The sequence below is a fragment of the Megascapheus bottae genome, unplaced genomic scaffold, assembly GCF_031878675.1.
Source record: "Megascapheus bottae isolate mThoBot1 unplaced genomic scaffold, mThoBot2.hap1 HAP1_SCAFFOLD_37, whole genome shotgun sequence".
In the NCBI taxonomy this organism is placed as follows: domain Eukaryota; kingdom Metazoa; phylum Chordata; class Mammalia; order Rodentia; family Geomyidae; genus Megascapheus; species Megascapheus bottae.
The window spans coordinates 4,198,821-4,212,168 of NW_028327804.1; the positions used below are offsets into that span (position 1 = coordinate 4,198,821).

Sequence of the window (13,348 nt, forward strand, 5' to 3'; positions counted from 1 at the left end):
TATGATTTTTTCTAAGTCTTTCCATTTCCTAAAAAATGGGGCGATGTCATTCTTTCTGACAGCAGCATAGAATTCCATTGTGTACAAATACCACAACTTGTTGATCCACTCATCAACTGAGGGACATCTAGGTTGGTTCCATATCTTTGCTATGGTGAAGAGTGCTGCAATGAACATTGTTGTGCTAGTGTATTTAGTATGCCCTTGTTTCTGGGTGGTTGGGTAAATGCCAAGTAGTGGAATTGCTGGGTCATAGGGGAGTTCTATGTTTAGCCTTTTGAGGCACTGCCACACTGCTTTCTATAGTGGTTGAACGAGTTTGCACTCCCACCAACAGTGTAGTAGTGATCCCTCCTGGCCACATCCCCTCCAGCATCTGTTGTCATTCGTTTTCCTGATCCTGGCCATTCTGACTGGAGTGAGGTGGAATCTTAGAGTTATTTTGATTTGCATTTCTTTTAGGACCAGAGATGTTGAGCATTTCTAGGCCATTTTTGTTTCTTCTTCAGAGAAGATTCTCTTTAAGTCTTTGGCCTATTTTTTAATGGGATGGTTGTTACTTTGGAGATTAGTTTGGGAGTGATTCAATTTTTTGAGTTGTTGATATATTTTAGATATGAGGCCTTTGTCCGTTGTTTGGTTGGTGAAGATCTTATCCCACTCTGTTGGCTTCCTAATTAATTTACTAGCTCTGTCCTTTGCCATACAAAAGCTCTGCAGTTTAATGTAGTCCCACTTTTCCAGCCTTTCTCTGATTTGTTGTGATTCTTGGTCCTTATTAAGAAAGTTTCGACCTGTGCCAAGGAGGCCTAGTGTATCTCCTATTCCTTCCTGTAAAGTTTTCAGTGTGTCAGCTTTTACCTCCAGGTCTTTGATCCATTTGGAATTAATTCTAGTGCAAGGTGACAAAGAAGGATCCAACTTTAGTTTTCTGCATGTGCTTAACCAGTTCTGCCATCACAACTTGTTGAAGAGGCTGTCTTTCTTCCATTCTATTTTTTTGGCTCCCTTGTCAAAGATTAGGTGGCCATAGGTCTGTGGTTTAATATCTGGGTCCTCAGTTCTATTCCATTGGTCTTCCGCCAACAAATTTGAGAATCGAGATGAAATCGATGAATTGCTAGCCAATATTAACATACCCACACTGAACCAAGAAGAACTAAGCCAACTCAACAGGCCTATTTCAAGCTCTGAAATAGAAATGGCAATTAGAGAACTTCCACCTAAGAAAAGCCCAGGGCCAGATGGATTCACAGCTGAATTCTATAAGGTCTTTAAAGCAGAGCTCACACCAATACTCCTCAAGCTCTTCTATGAAATTAAAAATGAAGGTTCCTTACCAAACTCATTCTATGAAGCAAGTATAACCCTCATCCCCAAACCAGACAGAGATTCATCAAAGAAAGAGAACTATAGACCTATATCTTTAATGAACATCGATGAACTACTTCTCAACAAAATACTGGCCAACCGTCTACAACAACTCATCAAAAAAATTATACACCAAGATCAAACTGTATTCATCACGGGGAGGCAAAGCTGGTTCAACATACGCAAATCAATTAATATAATTCAACACATCAACAGGAGCAAGGACAAAAATCACATGATTGTCTCAATAGACGCAGAAAAGGCATTTGACAAGATCCAACACCCCTTTATGTTAAAAGCTCTGGAGAAATTAGGAATCCATGGAACATTCCTCAAAGTAATAAAGGCTGTGTATGAGAAACCCACTGCTAGTATTACACTTAATGGTGAAAAGCTAAAGCCATTCCCTCTAAAATCAGGAATGAGACAAGGATGCCCACTCTCTCCACTCCTCTTTAACATAGTACTAGAATTCCTAGCCAGTGCAATAAGGCAAGAAGCAAGCATAAAGGGGATCCAAGTAGGGAAAGAGGAAATAAAACTATCCCTCTTTGCAGATGACATCATTCTGTATTTAAAGAATCCTATAAACCCTACTCCCAAGCTCCTTGAGCTGATTCAAAACTTTGGAAGAGTAGCAGACTATAAAATCAACCCTTAAAAATCAACTGCCTTCCTTTATGCCAACAGTGAGAGGAACGAGGCAATAATCAGGAAAGAAACTCCTTTCACAATAGCCTCAAAGAAAATAAAGTACCTAGGAATTATCTTAACTAAGAATGTAAAGGACTTTTTGACGAAAACTTTAAAACCCAGAAAAAGGAAATTAAAGCAGAACTAAGGAAATGGAAAAAACCTCCCATGCTCCTGGATTGGAAGAATCAACATTGTGAAAATGACAATCTTGCCAAGAGCTATCTACAAATTCAATGCAATACCCAACAATATCCCAAATTCATTCTTTAAAGAAGTGGAAGAGATAATCCAAAATTTCATATGGAATAATAAAAGACCCCGTATAGCAAAAACACTTCTTAGCAGAAAGAACAGCGCTGGAGCAATTTCAGTTCCAAACTTTAGACTCTATTACAGAGCTATAATTATCAAAACAGCTTGGAACTGGCACAGGAACAGGCCTGAAGACCAATGGAATAGAACTGAGGACCCAGATATTAAACTACAGACCTATGGCCACCTAATCTTTGACAAGGGAGCCAAAAAAATAGAATGGAAGAAAGACAGCCTCTTCAACAAGTTGTGCTGGCAGAACAGGTTAAGCACCTGCAGAAAACTAAAGCTGGATCCTTCTTTGTCACCTTGCACTAGAATTAACACCAAATGGATCAAAGACCTGGAGGTAAAAGCTGACACACTGAAAACTTTACAGGAAGGAATAGGAGATACACTAGGCCTCCTTGGCACAGGTCGAAACTTTCTTATAAGGACCAAGAATCACAACAAATCAGAGAAAGGCTGGATTAGTGGGACTGCATTAAACTGCAGAGCTTTTGTATGGCAAAGGACAGAGCTAGTAAACTAATCAGGAAGCCAACAGAGTGGGATAAGATCTTCACCAACCAAACAACGGACAAAGGCCTCATATCTAAAATATATCAACAACTCAAAAAATTGAATCACTCCAAAACTAACCTCCAAAGTAACAACCATCCCATTAAAAAATAGGCCAAAGACTTAAAGAGAATCTTCTGTGAAGAAGAAACAAAAATGGCCTATAGACACATGAAGAAATGCTCAACATCTCTGGTCATAAAAAAATGCAAATCAAAACAACTCTAAGATTCCACCTCACTCCAGTTAGAATGGCCAGGATCAGGAGAACGAATAACAACAGATTCTGGAGGGGATGTGGCCAGGAGGGATCACTACTACACTGTTGGTGGGAGAGCAAACTCCTTCAATCACTATGGAAAGCAGTGTGGAAGTGCCTCAAAAGGCTAAACATAGAACTCCCCTATGACCCAGCAATTCCACTACTTGGCATTTACCAAACCATCCAGAAACAAGGACACACTAAACACACTAGCACAACAATGTTCATTGCAGCACTATTCACCATAGCAAAGATATGGAACCAACCTAAATGTCCCTCAGTTGATGAGTGGATCAACAAGTTGTGGTATTTGTACACAATGGGGAATTCTATGCTGCTGTCAGAAAGAATGACATCGCCCCATTTTTTAGGAAATGGAAAGGCTTAGAAAAAAATCATATTAAGTGAAGTAAGCCAGACTCAAAGGAACTTAGGCTCAATGGTTTCCCTCATTTGTCATAATCACTAGAAACCTTGGGCTCTACTAGCAGAGATCTGCAATAGAGCAAAATCTTGATACATAAGTCCATATAATGTGAAGCTAATTGAAAGAACCTCCAGGATATTGAAACAAAAGCCATATAATGAATGATTTTTGTCCTTAATGTACTATGTTGTCACTCATCTCCTTTGCTGTCCCTTGGTTATATCATATTGTTATAGTATCTCACTTTGTTATCTGATATATTGAATTTATTTGTATTTGGATATTTGAAATTTGATAGGGAAGGGGGGAAAACCAAAATGGGTGGGGGGCTGGGGGGTGGAGCGAAATGGGTACCAAGACATGTGAAAGGGTATCAATGTATGTGAATTAATGCACCTTCTATCTGGCAAATATCATGTAACCCTTTTACTAATTACAATAAAAAAATTAAAAAAAAAGAAACCAGGTGCCAATGAGGAACCACTGTACTAATAGCTTCTCAGGGGCTGAGATGTGGAGACTGAGGTTCCAAGTCGTCTCCCAAAGAAAAGTTCCTGACACTCAAAGGTCAAAAGTGGAAGAGTGGCTGAAGTGACAGAGTACGAGCCTGGAGCCAAGAAGCTTAAGGACAGTGCCCAGAACCAGAATGTAAGCCTCACACCTGGCACCAGGAAAGAACACAAACATTAACCACTTCATATCTGTCTTCCAAGCTCCACTGGAGGCATAAATAGGAACATCCCAGTCCAGAGGTAAGTGTGGATGAGGGGGCATGAAGGGACAGGTGTCCAAGGAATATCATAGGGCCTGCAAATGACATCACCTTTCCAAGCTGAAATACAGTGTCCCCTAACCCACTGGTGATAGTCACACACTTGAAGGAAATCAAATTTTCCTAACTCCATCAGACAGACAGGATTCAGCCAGGCCTCAATACTCAGGTCCCTGTGAGGACGGGCTTGTGATTGTACACTGAGAGACTCTGTGTCAGTGGCCAGAACATATTGGGCTGAGCCTCAGTGCTTTTCTGTTTGCAGCTTGGGACATGGTGGAGTTTAGCCCTGAGGCCTGTCCACCGGGCATCCCATAGAATCCTTATGGTTCCTCAAATTCCCATTGCCCTATTCTTTCTCTTTGAAGTCACCACCTTAGTACACTGCAAATTGTGGTAAGAGGGATACAGGATTGGGCACCAGGAGGCACAGAGCCCACCTGTATTTCCTCTAAGGTGGTGTGGCTGCTGCACCCAGGTCTACCTGGGGAGAGTAGTATTGAACAGTTGCTGAAACACTGAATGGATGAGGTCATGCTCAGGACTAGCAAGTGGTGAGAAAAGGGGTCATCTGGGGAGGGTGTGTCAGAAGGAAGGGCTCAACTGAAGGGACCTCCACAGACGACCTCACTTCCTTCACAATGGAACTTAGAACCTTGGTATCCCAGCACTCACAGTCAACACAAGCCCCCAACTGCTCACTTGTGTGGCTAGCAGACGTTCAGGAGATGTTTGCCCGATTTTTCTCAAATGGGAGAGGCTCGGGCCTTATGGAAGAGCGCAGAGGGTGCCTGGCCCACCTGTGTCCAAACAAGGCCAGGCCTGGCCGTGGACACTTCTGGAGATGCTGTCATTGGACCCCACAGGTCCAATGGGGAGGTTCAGGGCAGTGAGAGTCTGGGGAGCTGAACATATCTAAATCCCCTGGTCATTAACGGCTCTCCTCTCCCTGTGTGTTAGTGTCTGTGTCTGTGTGTGCATGTGTGTGTGCTTAGGTGTTTGTGTGGTTAATAATTTTTAAGTAATTCACCTGACCCTATGTTTGCATATTCCACGTGCCTTTTTCTTTTAGCACAGAGCTGTTAAGTATGCTTTGTCAATAGTCACGTGCATGCGTACTAAATGAATGACAAACAAAAATTAGAGATGTGTACTCATATTCGTTGACTCTCTGGCTAATCCACACTCCTGTAAACATGTGATGACACACTACTCAGGATGAAGCATAAGGAGAATGCTTGGTCTCAAAAGGGAAGGCCAGGTGAAAGTCATCCTAAGGGAACACAGACATTGCCAGGCTTTCCTTTCTCAGGTTAGTAACATACTGCATATGACACACGTTATTATGATACTTGGTGGATACTTGGACCTTTAACTCTCACAGAATTTCCTTCATAGGCTGCCTTTGAATCTCCTTCACATCTCAGACTCCAGAGTAGCTAGAGTGCAGGCATGAGCCACTGTCACTGAGCCTGTTTCTTTCATCTTAGAAAAGGAATGAATCAAAACATGACAGGACGATTGATTTTTGGATTGTTTGTTTGCTTGTTTGTTTGTCAGTTATGCATTGAACTCGAGACCTCATGTGTAAGATAGACAAGCCATGAGCCTGTAAAACTTAATCACAGTTCATTTTTCAATAAGTGGACTCCTCGTTAGTACATTGTTGAATATGGAGGATACTCAATGGGATAAGAGTTCCTTGATCCAATCCTCCTTGTGAATAGTGGTCATCCCATAGGCATGAGGTTCAAGAGACCCATGGTCACCCACCCACGCAGGACTGCAGCCTCTCAGAAATGGTCACTGGAACTGCAGAGAACATACACTGGACTTACATCACAGGGTATTCCATTTAAATGCTCAGGGCCGGGAATGTGTCCTAGGGGTAGAGTGCTTGCCAGGCATGCACAAATCCCTAGGTTCAACTACTCAGTACTACAGAAACAGGAAAACCTGCAAGAGGTGCTGAGAAACAAGAGGTAGAGCCTTGGCCAGAATCTCTAGGAAACACCAACTCCCAAATAACTACTCCAGAAAAGCAGGCAGTGACCCTGTGGCTCAAATGCTATAGTAGTAGTTATAGGAAAATATAAAGTTTAAGGACAGCTCTCAAGCCTAGATTTAAAGATATCAAGACTGGTAAAACAAAAGCAAAATTAGATTTGGCAATTCAGTCAAGGCTTCTGACAATTACTTGCATATATCCATAGAAGAGAGAGATACACAAATATATAAGTATATATAAGTGTGTGTGTGTGTGTGTGTGTGTGTGTGTGTGTGTGTGTGTTCTCAAGAAACTCAAGGGTATGCTGTAACAAAGTGGAGATAGAAAGCAGCTGCTCTATGTAGTCGAGAGTTCCAGCATCCCTAGATCTAATGACTCTCCTCAGTGTGTAGGTCTTCCACTGTTAAAGAAGCTTCATTCTTGTACAGATGTTCCATGTCATATGATATCTTGTAATGCTGACTTCTATGCAGTCCAATAATTGCTAGAAAAGTGATTTCACTGCAGAAAATGGAGAAACATATTTCCGAATTCAAATAATGCCAATGGGGCCGCTTCCCGATTGCGCCCTCTCCGCGCCGTGGACGCAGGCGCCCTGGCCTTGCGCCTGCAGCATGCCTGCCGCGGAGCCCAGCGCCGCCCTCCTCCCGGAGTTCGTGGAGTCGAGGGGCCGCAGCTGCTAGGCTAGCAGGGCCAGAGATGGGCAGCCAGGGTCTGTGAGGCGGGCGGAGCTGGAGGAGCGGCAGGTGGAGGAGGCAGGCATCCTCCGGGGCGCGGCGGGGGGCGGCGGGCGGCGGCCCCGCTGGCCCCGGGGCGCCGCGCCCATGGCCCTGGAGGAAGGAGAATGCGCGCTGCACCCCGCGCCAGCCGCAGCCCCCCTCTACGCCGCGTGCTGGGCGCCCCCCAGAGCTGCTCGCGTCGCAGACTCCCCCGCCGCGGGCTCCCGGCAGTCGGCTGCGCTAGGACCCGAGGCCCCACCACCTCCCAGGGGTGGTGGCCTGGGAGAGGCGGGAGGGACAGGGCCCGGGATGTGGGCAGAGGCCGGACTGCAGGCCGGCATGCTGCTGCGGGGCCCCGGGCCCGCGTGAGGGTGTCGGGCCCGGGTCCCGCCATGGCTGGGAAGGACTGTGGCAACCTGAAGATGGTGAGGCTGTGGCGGGACGCGGCCCTGTGAGCCAGGAAGCTGCGGAGCAACCTGCGCCAGCTCACTTTCAGCGTGGCCTGGGGCTGCCCAGGAGCTGGAGCCGATCAGCTAGAATAGCCTGATGCTCCCCAGCTCGTGTTGCCGGCCAGCACGGGACATTGAGGTGCTGAACCTGGGGAACAAGGCCTGGAGGAGGTGCCCGACGGCTTGGGGTCGGCTCTGGGTAGCTTGCGCGTTCTGGTCCTGCGCAGGAACCGCTTCGTCCGGCTCCCCCCGGCCGTGGCAGAGCTGGGCCACCACCTCACCGAGCTGGATGTGAGCCACAACCGGCTGACCACCCTGGGCGCCTCCGGGAGCTGCGCAAGCTCAACTTGAGCCACAACCAGCTGCCTGGCCTGCCCACCCAGCTGGGCGCCCTCGGCCACCTGGAGGAGCTGGATGTCAGCTTCAACCGGCTGGCGCACCTGCCGGGATTCCTTCTCCTGCCTCCACCGCCTGCGCTCCCTCGACGTGGACCACAGTCAGCTCACGGCCTTCCCCCCACAGCTGCTGCAGCTGGCCGCCCTGGAGGAGCTGGACGCGTCCAGCAACCGGATGCGAGGCCTACCTGAGGATATCAGTAACCTGCGTGGCCTGAAGATCCTCTGGCTGAGCGGAGCCAAGCTTGGCACCCTGCCCAACGGCTTCTGCGAGCTGGCCAGTTTGGAGAGCCTCATGTTAGACAACAACGGCTTGCAGGCCCTGCCAGCCCAGTTCAGCCGCCTGCAAAGACTCAAAATGCTCAACCTCTCCTCCAACCTCTTTGAAGAGTTCCCTGCCGCGCTGCTGCCCCTGGCCGGACTGGAGGAGCTCTACCTTAGCCGCAACCAGCTCACCTCAGTGCCATCCCTTATCTCCGGGTTGAGCCAGCTTCTCACCTTGTGGCTGGATAATAACCGCATCCGTTACCTGCCGGACTCCATCATGGAGCTGACCGGCTTGGAGGAGCTGGTGTTGCAAGGAAACCAGATCGCTGTGCTGCCCGATAACTTTGGTCAGCTCTCCCAAGTGGGTTTGTGGAAGATTAAGGACAACCCACTGATCCAGCCCCCCTACGAGGTCTGCATGAAGGGGATCCCCTACATTGCGGCCTACCAGAAGGAGCTGGCTCATTCCCAGCCAGCCGTGCAGCCTCGCCTCAAGCTGCTCCTGATGGGCCAGAAGGCTGCGGGAAAGACCTTGCTCCGGCACTGCCTCACGGAGGAGAGAACGGAGGGCAGCCCAGGAGCAGGGGACAAGGAGAAGGCCTATGCACCTTCTCCTCCCGCTGGGAACAAGGGCATCGAGGTGACCAGCTGGGCGGCGGATGCGTCCCGCGGCCTGCGGTTCATCGTGTATGACTTGGCCGGGGATGAGAGCTATGTGGTGATCCAGCCTTTCTTCCTTTCCCCGGAGGCTCTGAACGTGCTGGTGGTCAATCTGGCCACCTATGAGCCTCGCCACTTTCCCACCACCGTGGGCTCCTTCTTGCATCGGATGGGGGCCAGGGTGCCCCATGCCGTGGTGTGCATCGTGGGCACGCACGCCGACCTGTGCGGAGAGCGGGAGCTGGAGGAGAAGTGTTTGGATATCCACCGGCAGATCGCCCTGCAGGAGAAGCATAACGCCGAAGGCCTGAGTCGCCTGGCCCAGGTGGTGGACGAGGCCCTGGCCCGGGACTTCGAGCTGCGCTCGGCCAGCCCGCACGTGGCCTACTACGGGGTTTCGGACAAGAACCTGAGGCGGCGGAAGGCCCATTTTCAATACTTGCTCAACCACCGGCTGCAGATCCTCTCTCCAGTGCTGCTCGTTAGCTGCAGGGACCCCGCGCAACTGCAGCAGCTGCGGGACAAGCTGCTGTCGGTGGCTGAGCACCGGGAAATCTTCCCCAACTTACACCGAGTCCTGCCTCGCTCCTGGCAGGTGCTGGAGGAGCTACATTTCCAGCCCCCGCAGGCTCAGCGCCTTTGGCTGAGCTGGTGGGACTCGGCGCGCCTGGGACTGAAGGCAGGGCTGACCGAGGACCGGCTGCAGAGTGCCCTGTCCTACTTGCATGAGAGCGGCAAGCTGCTCTACTTCGAGGACAGCCCTGCTCTCAAAGAGCACGTCTTCCACAACCTCACCCGCCTCATCGACATCCTCAACGTCTTCTTCTAGAGGGATGCTTCCTTGTTGCTGCACAAACTGCTCCTGGGGACAAGCGGAGAGGGCGAAGGGGATGGAGAAAGCTCTTCTGTCATGACTCTACCCACCGTGAGCCAGGACCTGCTCTGGGCCACCCAACTCCATCACTATGTGAAAGGCTTTCTGTTGCATGGGCTCCTCCCAGCCCATGTCATTCGGTTGCTGCTTAAGCCTCATGTCCAGGCCCAACAGGACTTGCAGCTGCTACTGGGGCTTCTGGAGAAGATGGGACTCTGTTATTGCCTCAATAAACAGAAGGGCAAGCCTTTGAATGGATCCACGGCTTGGTACAAATTCCCCTGCTATGTGCAGAATGAAGTACCTCACGCAGAGGCCTGGATTAACGGAACCAACCTAGCTGGGCAGTCTTTTGTAGCCGAGCAATTGCAGATTGAATATAGCTTTCCCTTCACATTTCCACCTGGCTTGTTTGCACGCTACAGTGTCCAGATCAACAGCCATGTGGTACACAGGTTCGATGGAAAGTTCCAGATCTTTGCATACAGAGGGAAAGTTCCTGTGGTAGTGAGTTACAGACCTGCCAAGGGGGTCCTGCAGCCAGACACCCTTTCGATTGCCAGCCATGCTTCCTTACCAAATATATGGACCGCATGGCAAGCCATCACCCCTTTGGTGGAGGAACGGAATGTCCTACTTCAGGAATGGCCTGGACTGCACTACACCGTGCACATTCTTTGTTCTAAGTGCCTTAAGAGAGGGTCACCCAATCCACATGCTTTCCCAGGGGAGCTGCTGAGTCAGCCCAGGCCGGAAGGAGTGGCAGAGATCATCTGCCCCAAGAATGGCAGCGAGAGAGTGAATGTGGCCCTGGTTTACCCACCTACACCGACTGTGATCAGCCCCTGTTCCAAGAAGAGCATTGGTGAAAAGCACAGAAACCAGTGATGTTTGTGGCTGTGGAATTTCCGTGGAGAAAATAGAGTGGAACTCACATGGATCATCTTCTGTACCTGCGAACCCGCCCCTCTCCCAGGCACGTTCGTGGCCAGGAGTGAAGCTGTGTTCCGGTGCTTTCAGAGGGTCATTGGAAAGGTGTGGAGGGGCGGGGAAAGATGGGCAAGAACATGGAGCATGTTTCACAACCTGAACCTCAGAACTGTGATCCTCCACGTTGAGTGCTACTTGAAGAAAAGAAAAAAAACAAACAAAAGTCTAATGGCTTCTCAGGGATTTTGTTTTCTGTGCACATTCAAGCCATAGTGACAGTATAGGTGGCAGTATTTCGCACACTCGGATTTCATTTCTGTTCAATGTGAAAGATGGATTGATCGACTGACGTTCCTTGCTGTTCTGTCACTAGTGTAAAATATGTATATGTTTATCTTTATTTTTATAATATGCAAATATATTTAAATTTAAACAGTTTAAAGCTTCTAGCATTAGTTGACACTGGGTGCAATATTTTGCATGAGAACTGTGCCAGGATGAGGCTGATTTCTTATTTTAGTGTAGAACATTTTTTGTTCTTTCTTTATTCTTTATTCCACATTCTCAAATTAAAATGAAGAGGTTAAAGAAATCTATTTTGCCAGTAATTAACAAGATCTTACAACAAGCATTTCAGAAAATGTCCTTGCCTGGCAGTTACCTTGCATGGTGGGGAGAGTATTTCTGTTCTCTTTCCACATTCGTACTATGGCAGCCTCTTGTAGGGGGCCCAAGGGGACAAATAATCCATGGAAAAATCTGAGTTTTTCAATAACTTGAGGTAATCTGGAGTCAGTTCTGAATGCTCTGTGAGGTTTTCCAATTAAGTACCTCTTTTTCTAGCATGGGGTTCAACAATTAGCAAATGCTTTGCCAGCTCTTCCACATCTGGCTGAGAATATCCTCAGTGGAGAGCACAGCCCGACATCGTGTATTTATTCATACAGAGCCTCTTGTTGGACGACTATTGCCAAGAAGTAGTAAAAGCCTTGTTTGAGAGTCAACATGAGGTAAAACTTAGAAGCAAACCCAACCAATTGCTCTGTCTCCTAATTGGGGCCAAACAGCATATGCTGTAGTAGTAACACGTTCTTTGAGGAATATAAAGGATTCTGTTTACATCTTCCTCCTCCCTGTGTGGATAGAAAATGTGTAAAAACTGTTTCTCACTAGTGTCAGACAAAGTGAGTCAGCTGGTATTACTCATTCCCTTCCTTTACAAAGTATTGACTGTTGGAATGCCATAGAGTACAAAGTCTCCCCGTATTTAAAATTTAACAGTGAATACACAACTGCATTTGGAGAATTTGTAAATCAATTTGTGTAGGAACAGTTAACTCTGTTGACTTCAGAACTTGATCATAAAGTCAGGTGGGGTACCCTATTTGTAGGTGTAGTTTTGAAGATAATTGCATATGACAATTCATATGTAAAGTTTCATTTTCCTTTAGAACATATTCACAAGGTGAATTTAGTTAATCCTTTTGTCACAGTTCTCGTGCGTGTGTGTGTGTGTGTGTGTGTGTGTGTGTGTGTGTGTGTGTATTGAATGATAACATTTAATTGCTCTATGGACCACTGTCAGTTAGAATTTTTTAATTGGCACCAGATAGTTCTTCAGCTGTCAAATCAACCTGCTTTGTTCGGTTTTGGCAAAAGACTTCCAAATATACAACTCTGGGATCACTCCCCAGAGGTTCTGCTAAGTGAAAGTAATGTCACTGGGGCTGAACCCTTGTGAAGGATTTACTATTTTCATGAACCCATATGCCCATGTTCTTCATATCTACTACTTTTTTTGACAAGTGATGTTTTGTGCTGTTATCTGAACCCTAGAGAAGCGGTGTATGAGGAAATCTAGTGTGTTGTGGCCAAAGAGTTGTCATGGTAGAGGGTCATATGACTACAAGAAGCTCCAGACAATACTGAGAACTTGCTTTCGGCATGGGCTGGGGAAGGTTGAAGATACAGAAAACACTGCTCTACAGGAATTTTGCCATCTATATAGGAAATTCTGTTTTTTTTTCTCGCAACACCTGGAAAGACTCAGCCACCAGCAAAGGCTGACAGACCATTCATTAAGCACAAGAGGCATTTGTTCCATCCAGTGATTCCCTTGCCTCTCATACCAATGCCCTCCAAGTTTGTTATGGTTTCTATTCCTGCAAAACCACTTCCTGGAATTGTAAAAGTGCTGCCAGAATAAATGTTTTCCCCCTTCTAAGAAAAAACAACTCTGCTCCTATTGACACTTATGTATTGGACTTTTCTGTCTGAATAAAGAGGAAAAGGTTTGCTGTGATTCCGGATGGAATGTGTTCTTCATGCCGCAGTCTGTGAATTGTAATTGCGATTTCTCACTTCATTGTCTTAATGGGGAAAGAAATTTAAAAATATTAAAATGTCAATAAAAGAAATGGTTAAGCAAAAAAAATAATAATGCCAATGGGGCTAATAGGCCTCAAAGGAGTATGTCACCAGATGACCATGAAACTCACATTCAAGAAGCTGCACACAGAACATTCTCCTCAATGATCCACTGCTAGGATACACAAAGAGCCTAAAAAATACCAAACATACACATCATTCCTCATATCTGGCTGAATGTGGGGTTTGTATGAGGTTACACCATAAAATAGACTTCT

At 47.2% G+C, this 13,348-nt stretch overlaps 1 pseudogene; it reads left to right on the forward strand.

Annotated features, from left to right (window-relative positions):
• The first annotated feature begins 7,520 nt into the window (after positions 1–7,520).
• LOC150039179 (malignant fibrous histiocytoma-amplified sequence 1 homolog pseudogene) lies at positions 7,521–12,960 on the forward strand (annotated as a pseudogene).
• Positions 12,961–13,348: the final 388 nt, after the last annotated feature.